The sequence below is a fragment of the Papio anubis genome, chromosome 10, assembly GCF_008728515.1.
Source record: "Papio anubis isolate 15944 chromosome 10, Panubis1.0, whole genome shotgun sequence".
NCBI classification, from domain to species: domain Eukaryota; kingdom Metazoa; phylum Chordata; class Mammalia; order Primates; family Cercopithecidae; genus Papio; species Papio anubis.
In genome coordinates, this window is record NC_044985.1 from 10,693,819 (window position 1) to 10,712,909 (window position 19,091).

Consider the following 19,091-nt stretch of genomic DNA (forward strand, 5'->3'; position numbering starts at 1 on the left):
TTTTTTTTTTTTTTTTTTTGAGACGGAGTCATACTCTGTTGCCCAGGCTGCAGTGCAGTGGTGCAATCTTGGCTCACTGTAACCTCCGCCTCCCAGGTTCAAGCGATCCTCCCATTTAATAACTTTACACAAGGGGCCCTGCATTTTCATTTTGTACTGGGGTCCCCAAATTATGTAGCTGGTCCTGAATGCTAGAATGGCCAGCAAGGGGAGATGTCTTTTGCCTCTACCCCACCCCGAGGCCCAGGGTGCCCCATGAAGAATCGGATCCAACTTGTCCTGAGTCTTTCTGCCCCTAGAATGGCCTTTTTCTCCAGCTCACTGCTTTAGGCCTTCTCTGTCTTGTTTTCAATCCTTTCCTCTCTATCTGTACATATTAGTTTTCTACTGCAGACATAACAAACTACCATAACCTTGGTGACTTAAACAAGATGAATGTATCATCTGACAGTTCTGTGGTTAGGAAGTCCTACCTGGGTCTCGCTGGGCTAAAATGAAAGTATTTCCTCGAGGCTCTGAGGTGAGAATTTGTCTCCCTGTGTATTCCAGCTTCTGGAGGCACCTGCCTCATAGCATTCCCTGGCCTCCTCTTCTGCCTCCCTCTCCAGCTTGCAAGGACCCTGCGTGATCTCCTTATTTGAAGGTCTGCTGATTAATCCCATCTTCAACCTTAATTCCCCTTTGCAATGTAAACTAACATACTCACAGATTCTGGGCATTAAAGTGGGGACATCTTTCGAGAGGGCCACTTTTTTGCCTACAGCACCTTATCTTTTTCCATCTTTCCTGAATCTGGAGTCCCAGCTTATCTTCTCCCTTGGCATGTTTTATTTAAAGCTCTTTCATGTTAACCATAAAGAGAAACTGATGGAAAAAAGAAGAGAAAACGGTGGGGGGAGAGAGGTGAAGGAAGAACTAAACATGTTCATCACCTTGCGATTTATGTTTTTATGTTCAAAACTCCCTTCACTACTTCCGCCTCTGTTTAGCACTACTACGCCTTACATACTTGAAGATCTAGAAAAATTGTAAACCTTGAAGGAAACTATACTTATGAAAAAGTGGTAGGAATCATACCCATTGAGGAAGTATAGGAATTGAGGTCTTACAAAAGTGCTTTTCAGAAGGAGACTAGAAGAGAGAGATCCCCAAAAAACTGCATTTCCCTCTTCTGCTTCTGAATATAGAATCTGTACTCTGGATCTGACTAATTGCCTAAGACTCTTAAATTTCCCTGGGAAGTCTTCAGTCCCTTCCTCCCTCCAAGGTTCTCCCCTCCTTTGAAGGGGCATGCGGAGCTCCGAGTCAACACAAATGTTCCCCTGTGGGTCCCTTACACCCGTGTCTCCCCTGGCTGGGACTCGAGCATTGCAAACACGAGCTCTTGGGCATATTGCTGAGAGAGGATCCTGGCGTGGCAAGTGCAGCCAGCTGGTCTCGTACCCACATCTTTTCAGTAAATTTCTCTCAAGCATATGTACACACACAAATACGCCTTCTGTCGAAGGCAATGAAATACTCTTTCACCACAGAGGCTGGAGAAAATGTGCAGAACCATGAAATGAAAGCAGTGCTTTCGGGTCTGTGGATGGTTTTTCATGGAGTGGAGACCCTGTTGTCACCATTGCTGAGCATTCGCAGGCCGCGTGAAAGTCTGGTGGGACACGCTAGTCTCCAGTGCGGGCTCCTGGGAGAGCATCCCTGTCCAGCCTGGCTAAGGAGGCTTCACAGTCAGCCCTGTCGCAGGACCCTGTCTTCCCTTTTTGGCGGCACAGATCACTCTTGGAGATCACTTTATGGATCTGCTCGTGTGTTGTCCAACTCCCCACCGGAATGTAAGCCCAACCATCTGTTCTGTTTCCTGCTGTTTCCCCCGGTGGACTTAGATGCCCAGTCTACTCTGTCACATGCCTAGGTGTGGGTAAAGTGTGTCTTTGTTCTGGGCCCATGGGTCACTGCACTTGTGGGTTGGGCCACCCTCCCCTCTGCCGCGGGGTTGCCTACCTGACCCAGCTTCTGGCCCGTCTGCTTCTCCCTCTGGAGAATCTGACCTACAACAGGGACAGACTTTGCCAGCTAGCGGTCACCCTGCAGGAGACATGGGGTGCACCAGGTCCTGGGGAGCTGAAACAACAAGAAAGCAGAGGAAGCTGGTTCCTGCCAGGACTGGGGCAACAGCAAGGGAAGCCAAGGTTCCACCGGTCCTTCTCAGGGCACTGTGCAGTGGGAGAGAAGCAATGAGCCCTTACAGCTCAGCACCGTGGTGCTCTCACAGGGCCAACTCTGTGCTGCTGGGCACAGAAAAGCAAACTGCTCTTTCCCTCTGAGGGCAGCCTGGGAAGGCTTCTGGAGGAGGGGATCTTGAGTCAAAACTTGAAGAATGAGTGGGGGCATGCCAGGGGTGAGAAGATGAATGCAAATCCCGTTACTCCTGCTGTGCGAGATGCTCTCCTTAAAAGAACTCGTTCGTCTGTCTCTGTCTCTCTCTCTCTCTCTCTCTCTTTTTCTCTCTCTCTTTGAGACAGGGTCTTGCTCTGCTGCTCAGGCTGGAGTGCAGTGGTGAGATCATAGCTTATTGCAGCCTTGACCTCTTGGGCAAGCAATTCTCCTACCTCACCCTCCAGAGGCGCTAAGACGACATGTGCAAGCCCCACGCCGGTCTACCCCTCCAGAGGCACTAAGATGACATGTGCAAGCCCCCACGCTGGTCTAACCCTCCAGAGGCGCTAAGATGACATGTACGAGCCCCCACGCCGGTCTACCCCTCCAGAGGCGCTAAGATGACATGTGCGTGCCCCCACGCCGGTCTAACCCTCCAGAGGTGCTAAGATGACACGTGCGAGCCCCTATGCCGGTCTAACCCTCCAGAGGCGCTAAGACGACACGTGCGAGCCCCCACGCCGGTCTAACCCTCCAGAGGCGCTAAGACGACACGTGCAAGCCCCCACGCCGGTCTAACCCTCCAGAGGCGCTAAGATGACACGTGCGAGCCCCCACGCGGGCCTAATTTTTAGTTTTTATTTTTTGTAGATGTAGGGTCTCACTTTGTTGCCCAGACTGGTCTTAAACACTTGGCCTCAAGTGATCCTCCTGCCTTGGCCTCCCAAAGTGTTGGGATTACAGGTGTGAGCCACCACACCTGGCCTTCCCAGTTTCTTTCTCTGTGAAAGAGTGATAAAAGCCCCTCCATGCTTTGGGCTTTTGGGGGTCACAACAATGGGAGCTCAAGCGCCTGGCACTTGTAGCAGGTAGCTCTTATTCCAGGTGACAAGGTGGCACACACTTCCTGTCTGCTCTCTGCCCTTCATTCCCTCCCTATTGCCTTGTCTGGGTTCAAACCCTCTTTCTTGCCCAAGCTTGCATTGCAGCTGTTGTCTGTACCAATTTCACCATTAAGTCCCATGTGCCTCAGTCAGGGATGTGGGGTCAGTGTGACCCCTGACCAGTAGCCCAGGCTGCCCCCTGGCCATTTTCTTGCCTTCATCACTAGGATCTAAGCAGCCCCCTGGGGCTGGCAGTGACCCCCAGCACAGTTGCTATCATGGCCTGCCAACTCCGCCTGCCTCACCCTTTGCTGTTTCATAGCCAAGCCCCTAACCAGGCTGAGTCTGAGGAACAGAGTAGGGGCAGATCGAAGGAGTGGTCATTTGAGGGGCATCCCATGATAACATCTCCAGCAGCCAGATTCTGCTGCTTTGGGGAAGTCACCCATGCTTTGTCCCACCCCTGCCACCTTCTTTTTCTATATTTTTCTCAGGGCCATGGAGAAAGGATTCATGAGCTCATGTCTCGGAAATGCTTTGAAGATGAGAAACACTGAGCATTTTCCCAACAGCCCTCAATTTACTTTTTCAGCATTCTCTCTGGGCTGTCAAGCCTTTGTAGTTATTTTTATAAATAGCAATTGCTGGCTGCTTCCATTTTTACCCAGGAAAACTCCACCTCCAGCTGGAACTGGCTGCCATCCTACAGCAGACCAGCCATGGGGCTAGATCTGTCCCCATTTCTCTTGACCAACTCCCTTTGCACATCCCTCCCTTTGTTGCAGACCCCACCTCACTGTCTCTTGTACGCCTCCAGTGCCACCCTGTCTCCCTGTCACCAAGCCACTGATCTGTCCCAATGACTCTTCATACACAGCCCAAGTTCTCCAACATGGCACACAAGGCCGTCTGTGCCTTGGCCACCACTCACCTGTTCAGCCACATCCCTGGTCTTGTCCCCTACCACTTCTGGGCTCAGTCATCCTGAACTACCTCTTGTTCCCTGAAGCAGGCCAGGTCATGGCTCTAGGCCAGGAGGGAAGACAGTCCATAGAAAATGGAGATGGAGCCTGGTGGTGGGTCTGCCCTGGTATGGAGGGTAGAGCAGGCTCCTTGACTGATGCACAGTTATGTTTTGTTTTACTTTTTGGAGTCATGGCCTCACTCTGTCACCCAGGCTGGAGTGCAGGGGCTCAAACATGGCTCACTGCAGATTCAAGCTCCTGGGCTCAAGTGATCCTCTTACCTCTGCCTTTCAAGTAGCTGGGACTACAAGTGCCAGCCATCCCACTTGGCTAATTTTGTTTTAAGAGATGGGGTCTCTCTATGCTGCCCAGGCTAGTCTGGAACTCCTGGTCTTGAGTGATCCTCCTGCCTTGGGCTTCCAAAGTTTGAGCCATCATTTAAATATTTAAATGAAATATTTAAATAATATAAAAACTCATGGGGAATAATGTAATGAATATTTATGATACAATGAATACAATGAACAACACAATGGCCTAATAAATGACAAGTCACCTTTATTATCTATGGACCTCTTTTTACCCTCCAGCTCTCCCCACCAATGAAAACCATTATCAGGCTGGGCGCGGTGGCTCACACCTATAATCCCAGCACTTTGAGAGGCTGAGGCAGGCAGATCACCTGAGGTCGGGAGTTCAAGACCAGCCTGACCAACATGGAGATACCCTGTCTCTACTAAAAATACGAAATTAGTCGGGCATGGTGGTGCATGCCTGTAATCCCAGCTACTCAGGATGCTGAGGCAGGAGAATCACTTGAACCCAGGAGCCGGAGGTTGCGGCGAGCCGAGATTGTGCCGTCGCACTCCAGCCTGGCAACAAGAGTGAAACTCGGTCTCAAGAAAAGGAAAACCATTATCATAAGTTTGGTGTCTAATATTTCTAGGCAAGTCTTCATGCTTTATGTGTATACGTACCTACATAATATATAGCATTGTTTTGTGTGTTCTTAGACTATGTAAATGCTGACTTGCTGTACATATCCTTATGAGATTTACCCTCTGCTCAATAAGCTAACCCTTGCTTTCTTGCTGATACCAATAATAATCTTTTTATTACAGTCTTAACAAGAGTCATGCCAATCAGTGAGGTTCTAAGGGTGGGAGTGGTAGGAGCAATCTAGGCTGCAGGAAGGAACATTTTGTCACAGGCATTGTTTAGAATTGCTGGTGCATGCATGCTGGTAATAAAAAGCAGACCAACTTTCAGTGTCAGGCTGCCCTAACAAATACCATGTACTGGGTGGCTTAAGCAATAGACATTTCTTTCTCACAGTTGTGGAGGTTGGAAGTGGAAGGTCAAGGTGTTGGCAGGGTTGGTTTCTCCTGAGGCCCTTCTTCTTGGCTTGTGGATGCCGCCTTCTTGCCGTGTCTTCATGTGGCCTTTTCTCTGAGCCCATGCATCCCTGGTGTCTCTGTGTACCCAAATTTCCTCTTATAAGGACACCAGTCACATTGGATTAGGGTCCAGCCAAATGGCCTCATTTTTACTTAATCATCCTTAAAGTTCTTACCTGCAAATACAGCCCCATTTTGAGCTACTGGGGGTTCAGGCTTCAACATATGAATTAGAGAGGACACAAGTCAACCCATCACAATCACCAAGCCCCAGTGTCCAGGGGGTGAAATATACTCTGCTGCTGTGGGGCACCATAGAACCAAGTGGTAGGAGAGAGTAAAGAATTGAGAGCAACAATCTACCTATCAAACTGAGGTGCTATCTCCATTTTACAGATAAAGAAACAGGCCCAAAGACCAGCCCCGAGCCACATCACATATCTAGGAAGTGGCATCAAGGGGTGCCTCAATGCCAACGCCTCAGACAAATCCAGGTCTCTTTGCCGCCCTGCAGCACGGCTGCTCCACCTTCTTCTTGTTCTCAACCCCCAGGCTCTGGACCTGTCTCCATCCTCAGGACCATGCACATGGAAATTCTGCTGCCGGGGATGCCAGCCCATAACTTTTGGGAGAAACTCTCCCATCAGGTGTCCAGTGACAGCTGCCAGTGGGTGCCAGGGTAACAGGGTATTTGTGTTCCAGGTCATCTGGCATACCTTGCTCCTTCCTCACCCCAGGACCCTCATCTCAGGGAGCCTCTTCTGCTGACTTCTGGAAAGGCCTGGACTCCTTTGTTCCATGGAGTCATCAGGTAACTGCCAAGAGTCCTCAGTTTGCTATTCCCCAGGGCCTTGTCGAGCTTCCTTGGGTGTCCCAGGTCTTGCTGTGTTCAGTGCGGCTCCAGTCATACTTGGTCTTCTTGAGCAATGATAAAGGTGGCTTTTAGTTAGGGAACGAAGACAGCCTCAGAGGGAAGAAGCCTATCAGTATTTCAAGCCCCAGATGATGTGAAAAACTGAGCCTTTGTTTGGGAGTGTCACCCCCCAGGACTTGTGTGTTTCTGCCCGGAAGCATTTTCTGCTTTCTGAAGGCGGCAGCTCTATTTTTCGTTTTATTGACTGCCTATGTGCCAGGGGCTTTGTGAATATCACTGCACTGAAATTCCCAATACCCAGCAAGAAGGCATTATTATCCTCATTTTACAGATGACAAAATAGAGATTAAACAACTTACTTAACTCTTTGAACTCCATGGGGCACAAACATGAAACGATTCTATTTTTTCTCCAGATCTTTTTAGAGGTTTATACCAAATCTTCTTTTCATAATTCCATAGCTTTTTGGTTGTTTTTAGGTATTAAAAAACCCCTACGATCCAGTCCACTTCCTTTTCAAAGCCTCAAATCTTGAATCTGATGTCATATTCACTGCCTGCGCTTCCTCCAGACCAGCCTGTCTCAAGTCAGGCACCTGTCGTGAGGGTGGGATGGTCGGTCTTCATCCCTCTCCTCCCTCTTTTGGTCCCTGTCCCTTCCCCTTCTTGGGGACTTGGGGAAGAGGAGGGAGTGTGATGGGTAAGATAATCTCTTTGCTTCACGGGGCATTTGATTGTAGCCTCTTCTTTGCGGGTTTTGTGGGTTCTCTACTGCTGTTCTCAAGATGGCAGGTGTCCAAGTGCCATTTCCCAAGGGGAATTACTTTGGGTCCCTCCCTCAGCCTCTCCCTCTGACAGCTGGAGTCCCTCTGTCTGTGGTGGGCTCTTGGGGGCAGTGCTGGTAGACACGCCAGGAAACCTGCTGCCCCACGAAACTCGTGAGTAGGGCTTGGGCATGTGAGCTGCTCCACTGCAGACTCCTCCATCCTGCCCCGTGGATGCCTGAATGTGCTTCTTACAGGCATCCACGATCTGGAAGCGCAATTCTCTTGCAGTGCCTCCCTTGACTGAGGAGGGGAGAGCCAAAATACTGCCCAATACACTGCTCCTATAAACTCCAGGGAATTTCCCCCTGGAATCTCGTCTTCTGCTTACACAGTCTGAGGAGATGGCAAGGCTGCGGTGTGGTTGGGTCTAACAGAGTTGAGTTGGGACATTCTAACCAGTTAAGTGTAATGTATTTATTTTTATTGGGGTGAAATCCACATCACATAAAATTAATCATCTTAAAGTGAAAATTCAGTGGCATTTAGCGTGTTCACAATGTTTCGCAACCACCACTTCTATCTAGTTCCAAAACATTTTAATCACCCGCAAAGAAAACTCTGCACCAATTAATCAGTTACTCCCCGTTTCCCCTTTCCCCAGCCCCTGGCGACCACCAATGTGTTCTCCATCTCTATGGGTTTACAAGTGCGTGCATTTTGACATCTTTCTTTTGGGTCTGCTTTCCCCAAGATTAGCTGGATGACTCTATCACTCTATCAACCATCACCAAAAACTCCTTTTTAATTTTTTTTTTTTTTTTGAGAGGGAGTCTCGCTCAGTCACCTAGGCTGGAGTGCAGTGGCGTGATCTCAGCTCACTGCCAGCTCTGCCTCCTGGGTTCACGCCATTCTCCTGCCTCAGCTTCCTAAGTAGCTGGGACGACAGGCGCCCACCGCCACGCCCGGCTAAGTTTTTTGTATTTTAGTAGAGATGGGGTTTCACCGTGTTAGCTAGGATGGTCTCGATCTCCTGACCTTGTGATCCGTCTGTCTCAGCCTCCCAAAGTGCTGGGATTACAGGCATGAGCCACCGTGCCTGGCCTGATATTTTTATTTCATTTTATTTTTTGTAGATATAGGGTCTCACTATGTTTCCCAGGCTGGTGTTGGACTCCTGGGCTCAACTGATCCTTCCATCTTGGCCTCCCAAAGTATTGGGATTACAGGAATGAGCCACCATATCTGGCTCACCAAAGGCTTCTGATATCCTTAATGGATCAAATATTTCTTGAAAATTCAAAGGGATTGTAGTATGTGGTGGGATTTTTAGGCAGGAATCACCAATTATTAACTTTCAGTAACCATCTCTAAATGGCCACGACTGCACTGACCTCAGAGCCATAATCTGTCAGGCAACAGGCACTTAGTGAGGACCCTTGTCTGCATTTCATAACACAGTGGTGGGTGCCACAGAAAAATGGAAAGAGACGTGCATAGTACAGTGGAAAATCCACCCAAAGTGGATGCCTGTTCTGACGCCAACTTGCTATGCATTCTTAGACAGATTACTTAGCTTCCCTGGGTCTCAGTTTTTTTATCCATGAGTAGTGATGTATTATTTATGCAAATTGTAAAACAATAAAAAAGAAAAATCAAGTCTCAGAATAGGTAACTTTTAAGTTTTCTTTGCTGTTAAGGTCATTATGAGACTTAGTTCTTGCCTCTGTGTGACTTTACCTACTATGAGGCAAACAAAACAAAGAAATGTAGGAAAAAATAAAAGAGTCAGTACCAAGTCGTGGCTCAGTGACTTGGAGTCTCTAGGGGTACAGAGAAGAGACGACAGGGTGAAGGGCTGTGGACCAAAACTGACAGGATAGTTTTTACAAAGGGTGCTGTGAGAAGTGGGCATGAGCAGGGTGTGCCAGTGCGACTGTGTGTGTGTGTGTGTGTCTGCATGTGATTGTCTAGTGGGGAGGACTGCTTAAGATTAAAAGACGCTCAGGAAACATATCTACCAAATGCAATGTGTGAACCTTGTTTAAATCTTGATTTGAACAAACCAACTGTAAAATAGACATCTCTGGAACAATTGGGGGAATTTGAATATGGATTGCGTATTCGATGGCCATAAGGAAGTTTTGCTCATGTTGTTAGGTGTGTTAATTTGTGAACACGGGTGTGAACAACTAAATATGCCTGTTATGTAAGAAAATGTCCTTATTTTTCAGAGATACATGCTGAAATCATTTAGCAACATTATGATGCCTGAGATTTTTTTTTCCACAAAAATAAAAATAGATGAAACAAATGTGGCAGAATGGTAATCATTGTTAAAGCTAAGAGATGGGTGTTTGGGTGTTTCTTGTATGGTTTGTATGAGTCAGGATCTAACCAGGAGACAAAGACCACTGGAGTCGTGAAAACAGAAGGACTTTGAGGCAGAGTACTGGTTACACAGTGGGTGGGAGACTGAGCAGCCAAACACACAAACCCTGAGATTAGTATCAGATGTGACAACCCTGAGCTGGGGGCAAGGCCAGGAAAGTGCTGTCGATGGAGAGCAGGGGGCTATAGCACAGGGGCAAAGCAGAAAGCACAGCAGGCCTTTTGGGAGAGGCGCTGGAGCCACGGCGGAACCACAGCTGCAGCAGGGACACTACCCGAGGTAGAAAGAGAGGGAAAACCTTGGCGTGTCCCATCCTCCCACCTCCCTGTCTCTTGCTAGTGCTCCCTGTTGGCCAAGCCCCATCTCCAACCAAAATGGAGTCATCAGGGGCGGCTCCATGCAACACGGAGCGGAAGAGGGGAGGGGTGAGTGGCACAGATGGGAAGCCTGACAGGTCCAGGACCTGTGCACTGTTCTCTCTGTGCATTTTTGTTTGTTTGTCTGATCTCTACCCGGAAGCATAGTTTGCACATTAGCATCTCATCCCATCAGGCTTGCGGTGGAGGCTTCTTGCCACTTCCAGAGAGCTCTGGACAGCAGGGCCCTCGGGGCAGAAGAGCCATTATTTCCATTTTACAGCAGCTGCTGGAAGCTCAGTTAACACCTTTCTGGCAAAGAAACCAAGAATGTTTCTGTGTCAGCTTCGCCTGCTGACAAGGACCCAGAAAGAATCCACTGCTGTCACTGCAGAACCTTCAGCTTTGAGGAACCATGGAGATTTGGCCTAATTCTCCACAGTGGTCCCAGTGGTGACCTAACCCAAATCCATTTCCTTGTCTTCCTGCCACCAGAACCTTGATTTTGTTCAGGCTGATAATGTACCCAGCTAAACAGATTTGCTTCCCCAGTGCTCTTGGAGTTACTGATGATCATGTGATCAAGTTCTGACCAATGAGATGTAGATGGAAGACCTTGGGATGGGTGAGCCTTCCAGAATAAAAACGCAAGTCTCAGGCCGGGCGCAGTGGCTCACACCTGTAATCCCAACACTTTGGGAGGCCGAGGCGGGCAAATCACGAGGTCAAGAGTTCGAAAGCATCCTGGCTCACACAGTGAAATCCTGTCTCTACTAAAAATACGAACAATTAGCTGGGCGTTGTGGTGGGTGCCTATAGTCCCAGCTACTCGGGAGGCTGAGGCAGGAGAATCGCTTGAACCTGGGATGCAGAGGTTGCAGTGAGCCGAGATCACGCCACTGTACTCCAGCCTGGGCGACAGTGTGAGACTCCGTCTCAAAAATAAAATTAAATAAATAAATAAATAAATGAAATAGAAAGGCAAGTCTCTTTCCTCTCCCACGTCTTCCTGTGTGAAACATGGGTGCGATGCCTGGTGATGCAGCAGCAGCCTTGTGACCATGAGGGCTAATGTTAGATGCTGGGAGAAGAAGGCTGGGACGATGATGATGTTTTTGAGCAGCTTCACCAGTCCTGGAGTGCCTAACCCTGGACCTCTGGTAAGGTAATTAAAATAAATCTCTTACTTATTTAACCCTCTGTTTCTTGGGTTTTGTATTATTTGCGGGTGAACACAAACACATACTTGACTTAAACCAAAAAATATGTTTTTTACTCAACAAAAGAAAAAAAAGGAAGCTGGTTTTTCAAGGAAGTAACACAAAAGAAGTAAAGTTGGTTACCAAGGAAGAGACTAGCAGCATTACCTCTATGGCACAGTGCTAGCCACTCAGCCAAGGAAATATATGCTGACAAATGGGTGAACAGACGTGAACAAGTGAGTTGCCATCTGAGCAGTGAATCTGAAAAGCACGAAGACTCCTAGTGGTGAGGCCACTTCTTCCATTTCCCCACAGGAAGCCAGCAACAAATATTGCCAGAATTCAGCCGGGCGCTGGGGCTCACGCCTGTAATCCCAGCACTTTGGGAGGCCGAGGTGGGCGGATCACCTGAGGTCAGGAGTTCAAGACCAGCCTGGCCAACATGGCAAAACCCCGTCTCTACTAAAAAAACACAAAAAGTAGCTGGGCATGGTGGCGAGCGACTGTAATTCCGGCTACTTGGGAGGCTGAGGCAGGAGAATTGCTTGAACCTGGGAGGTGGAGGTTGCAGTGAGCAAGATCGCACCACTGCACTCCAGCCTGGGTGACAGAGTGAGACTCTGCCTTAAAAATTTTAAAAAGTATATATATATATACTCCCAAAGTGTGTGTGTACATATATACACACACACACACATATATAGCCAGAATTCCTGGCATTGTCACAATTACCAGGGGTTAAGGAATTATTTCCTGAATGTCATGGTAAAAATGCAAGTAGATTACATGGAAGGAAAATACATAAGTTTGTTCATCACCCAACAGGACTCTAAGGGGATAGGTGTAGTGGACACAACCTAAAATGGCCCCCAATGAGCCACACCCTGTATAACCCCCACCATCTCTTCTTGAGTATGGGAGGAAACTGGGACTTGCTTCTCATCGACAGAATACGGCCTGGCCAATGTGATGGACTGTCACTCCTTTTATTAAGTTACATTATATGGCAAAGGGGGTTTTATACACACACACACACACACACACACAAACACACATGGATCTGAATGGGCTGAAGGGAGAGAGAAACTTGTATGTGCTGACTTTGTGGATGTAAGCTGCCATGTTGTGAGAATGCCACATAACAAGGAACTATGGACAACCTTTAGAAGCTGAGAGGGTCTCCTGCTGACAGCCAGAAAGAAAATAGGGACTTCAGTCCTACAACAATATGGTGATAAATTCTGCCAACAACCTGAATGAGTCTGTGAGACTTGGGAGACTTTGAGGCTAGTCAACAGCGTGTGCCCAGGCTCTGAGACCAGCCCCAGTCCAGCCTCCAGATGAGAATGCAGCCTAGCTGATCCTTTGATTGCTGCCTTATGAGTCCCTGAGCAGAGGACCCAGCGAGGCTGTGCCCAGGAACTGTGAGATAATAAAGGTGTGCTGGAATAAGCCACTAGGTTCGTGGAAACCTCATACACAGCAATGGAATAGAGAATAAAGATGCTTTGGTGCAAGAAGGCTTTGAAAAGTCAGCCTGGGACCTGGCCAGGGGAGGGGAGATCTGGGCAGAACATTCATTTGTTCATTCATTGATTTGTCAGCTGCTTAAAAAGGGCCCCTAATATGTGTCAGGCACTAGGTCACCAAATGAGGCTTTTGTCTCACACTCCTATTTCAGTTTTAGCCAGAGCCGCAACTTTCCCTTCCAGATGTGGCTGAAGGGATAGGAAGGGGAATTCAAATTTTACTGAGTTCCCACAGGACCTGGGCATGGAACCAGATGCTTTCCATATGTTGACTCTATCAGTCATCACAATGACCCATAAGGCATCGATTAATATAACCATTTTACAGATTTAAAACACTGAGGTCACATAGTGGTAGAGCTGAGATTCTGAGAAATTAAGTCAGCTCCTCCCATTCTAAGCTGGGTTTTTGGCTTAGGGAAAAACCAGGTCATCTGAGCTCATGTGGCCTACTTTATTTTCTTATGTTTGCACAATGATGAAAACGTGTCCTACTTTATCAAGCCACCTTCCTCCTCCTCCTTTCCTCCCCTTCTTCTTTATCAGAAGCACATTTTTTTTTTTTGAGACGGAGTCTGGAGTGCAGTAGCACAATCTTGGCTCACTGCAACCTCCGCCTCCCAGGTTCAAGCGATTCTCCTGCCTCAGCCTCCCGAGTAGCTGGGACTACAGCCATGCGCCACCATGCCCAGCTAATTTTTGTATTTTTAGTAGAGATGGGGTTTCACCATGTTGGCCAGGATGGTCTCAATCTCCTGACCTCGTGGTCCACCCACTTCAGCCTCCCAAAGTGCTGGGATGACAGGCATGAGACACCACACCCAGCCCAGAAGCACATTCTCAAGAGTTAAAATATTATGCATTAAAAAATACCATCTGGTAGTAACTTATGGAAGCTTCTAAACGGAATAAATGTCTAGAGTACCTTCGTCACTTCCTTTGTCAGCACGTTCTTCCTCTTCTATTAGACCATGCTTTCAAATGCTTTCTAAATTTGAATCTGGTGTCAACACTCCTTTCAGCTGCATTCCACTGCATTGCTGTGAGGGTTTAGTGAAAGAACACAGATAAAGTATCTGCCTTTTTTAAAATACAAAGTTCTGTATTTTTCTCTTTTCACTTACCATGTGCACTGGTCAGAGTCCTGGCAGGAACGGCATTCATACTGACGCTTCAGATGAAGGGCTATTTAGTAAAGGATGATTTACAGAGATGCGGACAAGTTTAAGGAAACCAACAAAGGATGTTGAGGCACCCAGCAGTTGGCAATAGCAGGAAGCTGTTACCACCCTTAGGATCAAGGGGGTAGTGGCAAAAAATGGTGGTCACAGAGTCCAAGGGGAGGCTGCCCAGTGGAAGCTGCAGTCCTGGAGGCCCCGAGACAGGCAGAGAGTGGAGGAGACAGATCCCAGCCTCTCCTCCCAGCCTTCCATCTTCTGCTGGTGTCTCCCGTTGGCTGAATCCAGCTTGGAGCCAGAGGGGAAGGGAGTCGGGGTGATGCAGAGCATGGGGCCAACCTCCTGGAGTACGGGGCAGGGCAGAGCAAGATTCTGCAACAACGAATGGAGAAAAACATCCACATTATATGTGAGCAGTATCCCATGTCATTAAATATCCCTGGACGCCAGGGTTTTTAACTGCTAAATAACATGTCATCATACGGTGGGACTACAGGTTATTATCAGTAGTAGTATGAGGGGACATTTGGCATGGCCCCTGTTCAATGAGTGTGATGGGCAGCTTTGCCCATAATTATTTGTCAACATCTGCCATTTTACATGACTCAGTGGATGGGGCCTCTCCACAGGCCACAGGCTTGGAGAGTTCAGGTGAGAAACCCCAGAGGCCCAGCCCCGCTCCCAGCTGTCCCAAGACGTCCCTAGAAACCATGATGTGCCATCAACTCCTACTTTCTTTGCCCAGTTACTAGTCAGGAGTAGTACCCAAAAGAATTGTTCTAGAGGAAAATGCAGGGCTGGGCCCAGGGCTGAGGGCTGAGGACTAAAAGTCCAATGGTGACAAAGGTGCCACTCCCTAGCAGGCTAGTAAAGCGACGAGGTGTTCCTAGCTCTCTGGGCTTCCACCGGCCCTTCCCCCGGGGGCTCCTGCTAAGCCGGCCACGCCCTGGGCCACGGTGAGCTTGCTCCCCCTGCTGGCCAGACAGGGCATCTGCGGGAAACAGTGCCCAGCGGGCTTCTGCGGGTCACAGGAATTGGCCACTCTGAGGATAGTCAATAGTATGCACCCACGCTCTGGGACCAGCCCCCTGAGAAGTTCCCACAGGGCTTTGAGCATGCAAGGGATGACATCCCTGGGATAGAGGGCTGTTTTGGTTAGAGCAGGAGCTCTGACACTACTGGAAATTTAAATTGGCATACATATCAACAACCCTAAATATGTTCAATTCAGCCTCACCTCCTCCAGGAAGCCTTCTGCAATCACACTCCCCAACCACCCAGTGCAATCTTTATGCCCTTTTCCCCTGCTCCCATGGCATTTTTGCTTGTGTCTGACTCAGGTGAATAAGAAAAGTAACTTTATTTTGCATTAATTTTTACATTTTTATTTTGATCTCCAATTCCAGCAAAAAGTGGTAGTAAATTAATTGTAGTCATTTCAGGGTTCTCTCCTGCCCTTTGCCTGGGATTATGTCCTAGAGCAAGGTGGGTGAACAAAGGAACTCTTATGTAGTGCCAAGACATAGGAGCCACCAATCCTCTTTGTCATCTGTCCTCACAAGCACCATCTCACTCACTGCTGAGATGTTCCTGCGCAGCAGCCAGTAGCCAAGGAGTTCCCATGAGAGGCCCCACATTCCTGATGGTAGGACCCCTTCACTTGTTACGTTGCTGAAACCGCCTTTGCAATATTATGACTGAGGAAATGATGACAGTGAAAGAAATCAGACCTGACTGACTCCACCTTGCTTCTAACGTTTAAGCTGTCCTTGTTCATTCCCGGGCACAGGCCGAACTAACTTTGGGAGGGAATTCAGTTCATGGTTTGACTGTGAAACAAAATTGATAATAACCCTTTCCCGAAAAGACCCCCTTCTTGCCTGGGAACCAGCGTGGCTTTGCAGGACTAACAAATTAGCTCCAAGATGAGAAATTACATTTTGGGGGTCATGCAGCCTCCGGCTCCAAGAGTCTGAACCTCCCCAAATTGCTCCCGGGGATAACATCACTAGTGTAAAACCTAAGACCAGTGCTTGGGATATTTTGCAGACCCTGCATTCAGTGGATCAGCTGAGAAACTAGACCGGTAACCTGACTCAACCAGTTCTGCCATCCCATCCAGGAACAGAAGACAGCAAGAAAAACTCACTTCGATCCTCTCTGATTCCATCTCCAACCTGACCAGTCAGCACTCTCCACTTCCCAAGCCTCCCTATCCGCCAAATTATCTTTAAAAACTCTGATTTTGGTAATAATAGAGACTGATTTGAGTAATAATAAAACTCCCGGTCTCCTGCCCAGCTGGCTCTGCATGAATTACTCTTTCTCCATTGCATTTCCCCCGTCTTGATAAATCGGCTCTGTCTAGGCAGCCAGCAAGGAGAATCCCTTGGGCAGTTACATTGGGATTGACAGGAACCCCTCTATGGCCTTGTCACTTCACTGGGACACTGGACTTTCTGAAAGAACAGGTAAGGAGAGCTCTATTCAGCTCTCCCCACCCCACCCCCAACCTGGCTCCCCGACCCCCTAGGGAAATGAAGGCCAAGCTCCTCTGCTCTCAATCCCCTCAACTCACCCACGGTCTTGCTACTTCCCAGGGCCTCAGTTAGGAGGCAGTACCTAGAACCCACTTTTCACCTTTTTCCCTTCATTCAGCCTGAGGAACCTTAGTCTGGGCGGGCTCAACTTCCTCTCTTATGCTCCTGTTGTTTTCTTCTAGATCTTTTGTCCAAGCCCAAGTAACTTTCTGTTCCCCTATGGCTCTAGGAAGGCTTAGAAAACAAAAGCCAGGAAGCAACTGCTTTTTTTCTGCTCTCTGCTCTCATACCTCTTCCCTGGGGCAAAGGACACAGCAGCTTAAATAGGGGTAAAAAAAAGGAATAAAGGGAAAAGGAGGTTGAAGGGATGGGGGAGGAATCACCTGCTGTTTCAGAACTACGAGGTCATCACACACTCCTGCGCTCCTGCCTCCACCTCTGTCCTTGGCTCTCCTGTCCCTGGGATCAGTCAGGCCTGTGGCGAGTCAGAGAAGGGAAGGCTGTGAGCCTTGCAGGGACAGTGTCCTCCCTGTGCTCCCTGTATCCAGCACAGGCCTGGCCTGAGGGAATTGCAAATGCAAGCATGTAAAGATCTCAAAACAGTCAGAAAAAGCAAGGTTACCTATTCATGAAAGAGGCCGAGATAGCTGCAGAGAAAAACAAAGCCACGTGGATCTCCTAGGACAGAAGTCTGCAGGAAAAACTGCCTTCAGTGAAGTGAGCACTTGCCTAGGAACCAGGAGACCTACAAAATCATGTTTCCATTTTACTATAGGCCAGGTCTTGTCATTGAATCTAGGAGGCAGAAGGAAAGAGAAAAGATCATGGTCTTTGCAGTTGATGCTGCCCTTTGGAATATGGCCCGATGGTGGGTGCAACCGTGGGTAAGTTCTTAACTCTTACCCTTTCCGTAAGTCTCATTTCTTCTCATCTGCAAAGCAGAGAATCTCCCCATTGCGGTGTTGTGAGGATGAAAGCAGAACAGATACGAGAAGGCCTAACATAGTACTTGCCTGGCGTATGGAGATGGAGCATTCTCTCCATGTGGACAAGCTCAAGTTGACCATTGCTTTAAATGTCCCAGAAAGCCAAGGACAACACCACGGGAACTCTCAGGCTCCCAACAAGAGTAAACTAAAAGAAACAATGATACTGGCCTCACCTTGGAAGTCACTGGCCTGCAGATTCCCACGGCACCCAGCTTCCTGCTTGTCCCTTCCCACGATCCGTGCCCCACGTACACCCACCTCTTGTTCACACTCCTGTTTCCTGTTTCTTCTTTCTTTTTTCCTTTCAATTGCATTTATTTTATGCTGAATTTATTCCAGAGCCATACGTTTTTCTTTCTTCAGTTTCTTCTGCGATAACTTTTTCTTCCGGGCAACCTACTCTTCTGATTTAGGAACAATTTGTTCCACTTCAGTAAGGATGATCTCGATGTGGCAGGGAGAGCTCATGTGTGGGTTAATCAACCATGAGCTTTGTAAGTCTGGAGGGGCATTTTAGGTGCTTTATTCACCTGGATGTGCTCAATGACCAAAGAATCTACATCTAAACCCTTAAGTTCAGCATTGCTCTCTGCATTTTTAAGCGAGTGCAGCAAAAACTCAGCACTCTTTTTGGACCACTGACTTTGTGTCCAGCCTCACTTCTTGGCCTCAGCACTACCAACTCCCCCATTGTAACGTCAGAATGGCACTGATATGGTCTGGCACCGTGTCACCATCCAAATCTCATCTTGAATTGTAATCTGAATTGTAATCCCCGCGTGTTGGGGCAGTGACCTCGTGGTGAGACGCCAGGTGGGAGGGGGTCCCTGGAAAAACTCCAGCTGGCTTGCACCCTGGGGTGGAGCCTTGGGAGGTTCATTCCGTGTGCAGTGGGGAGGAGCCTGGCCCCTCCTCTTACTGTGTGGAACCTGGGATTCCAGCTGCTGGTGGGAAGCACTAACCCTGTCTTCCTCACCATTCGAACTGTCTGCGAGCCTGAATTTTTGTAGCTGTGGGACAAAGAGCCCTGTCTTGAACTGAACTAAGGAAAAGTCCTGCAACAGTGGGAGGTGACTGGGTCATGGGGGCGGTTCCCCCATGCTGTTCTTGTGATCGTGAGGGAATTCTCACGAGATCTGATGGTTTTATAAGGGGCTCTTCCCCCTTCGCTTGGCACTTCTCCTTCCTGCCATCTTGTGAATAAGTCCTTGCTTCCCCTTCACCTTCAGCCATGAACGTAAGTTTCCTGAGGCCTCGCCAGCCGTGCCGAACTGTGTGAATCAATTAAACCTCTTGCCTTTATAAATCACCGAGTCTGGGGCAGTTCTTTACGGCAGTGTGAAAACAAACGGATACAGGTACACACTGTCTCTGTAAAGTAGTATCGTTCAGATACTTCTTGGCTTTTTGTATATGCATACCCTTGAGGACCTGGGCAGTTTCACAAGTGTCCTTTTTTTTTTTGTTTTGAGACACAGTCTCCCTCTGTCGCCCAGGCTGGAGTGCAGTGGCACCATGTTGGCTCACTGCAACCTCCATCTCCTGGGTTCAAGCAATTCTCCTGCCTCAGGTGCCCACCACCACACCCGGCTAGTTTTTATATTTTTAGTAGAGACGGGATTTCACCATGTTGGCCAGGCTGG

At 48.4% G+C, this 19,091-nt stretch overlaps 1 protein-coding gene and 1 long non-coding RNA gene across 5 annotated transcripts in view; one reads left to right on the forward strand and one right to left on the reverse strand.

Annotated features, from left to right (window-relative positions):
- Positions 1–16,054, forward strand: part of LOC103877303 — a 33,550-nt gene extending 17,496 nt beyond the window's left edge. The window contains exons 8-9 of one of the 2 annotated variants that reach the window (XR_636944.3): positions 6,328–6,436; positions 15,969–16,052. This is a non-coding gene — a long non-coding RNA (uncharacterized LOC103877303). Of the gene's footprint in view, positions 1–6,327; positions 6,437–15,968 lie in introns of both variants that reach the window. The other variant, XR_001894503.2, reaches the window with a different exon arrangement.
- Positions 1–19,091, reverse strand: part of TMEM177 (transmembrane protein 177) — a 50,233-nt gene that overhangs the window by 10,240 nt on the left and 20,902 nt on the right. For 2 of the 3 annotated variants that reach the window (XR_636943.4, XR_002516026.2), the window contains exons 3-4: positions 13,866–14,291; positions 13,667–13,781 (exon numbers count right to left, since the gene is read on the reverse strand). The gene's annotated coding sequence lies outside the window, so the exon portion shown is untranslated. Of the gene's footprint in view, positions 1–13,666; positions 13,782–13,865; positions 14,292–16,842; positions 18,550–19,091 lie in introns of those variants that run through there. The other variant, XR_002516027.2, reaches the window with a different exon arrangement.